At 37.5% G+C, this 877-nt stretch overlaps 1 protein-coding gene across 1 annotated transcript in view; it reads left to right on the forward strand.

The window, feature by feature from the left end:
• Window positions 231-877, forward strand: part of LOC107605163 (exocyst complex component EXO70A1) — a gene marked incomplete in the record, with an annotated part of 3,324 nt that continues 2,677 nt past the window's right edge. The window contains 1 exon segment of the mRNA XM_016306938.2: window positions 231-874.

Here is an 877-nt window from a genome sequence, read left to right on the forward strand (position 1 = left end):
TTAGGAGAATTATAATTTGGAATCAATTTCATTTTATTTATGAAAAGAAGCCAAAAGTTTATAAAGTTGGCAAAGATTAGTGCCGATCTAGTGATCTCACTGATCTAATTAAGAAAGTGTAACCAAAAAAAAAAAGGCAACGCAAAAAGAGAAGTAGAGGAAAATTCAAAGACGTTGAAACTTGATTACTTGAAAGAAAGAAGAGAGAGAAGAATGATTAAACTAATGAAGACCCAAAAAGGAAGTAACAGTTGTGTGAGCATATTTGCCTTCTGTCATGCACTTTGGGGCGGTAGTAGTAAGACTAGTTGGACATTGCAATTTGCACCCCCCAAACACACCACATTAAAACTCTCTTTCTCTCTCTTTCTTCTCCCAATTCACATTCCTTTTTTCTTCTCTTTAGGGTTTGGTTTTCTCTCTCATCCCTCATCATAGCTCCAGATTCAGAATCTCCCCATCTTCCCCTTCTTAAAACAGTTAAAACTCCCATTTCCCTTTTATTTCTCAACAACTCAGCTAACTCAGTTCCAACTCGCCGGGTTGACTCACCCCCTTTTCGTCTCCGTCAAACTCATTTTCTCCGTGTGAGTTCCACCTCTCTCTCTCTCTCTCACCATTAAACCCTTTCGTTTTATTTATTTTCTTCTCTTCTTTCTACCTCTTTGTTCCTATTTCGTTTCTTTCTAGTGTTTTCGGTTGGTGTTGTTCGCTGAACTTCGAAATGCACAATTTCCAATGTTGGGTTCCGGGTTGATTTTGAACACCGTTTCTCGATGATTCCGATGGAAAATAAAAATATTCATAAATTAAGCAAACCAAGGAAAACCCTGATCTGGTTCACTTAGCAGGAAAAGAAAATTGTTATTCTCCCATT

The sequence above is a fragment of the Arachis ipaensis genome, chromosome B06 (genome assembly GCF_000816755.2).
Source record: "Arachis ipaensis cultivar K30076 chromosome B06, Araip1.1, whole genome shotgun sequence".
Classification (NCBI taxonomy): Eukaryota; Viridiplantae; Streptophyta; class Magnoliopsida; order Fabales; family Fabaceae; genus Arachis; species Arachis ipaensis.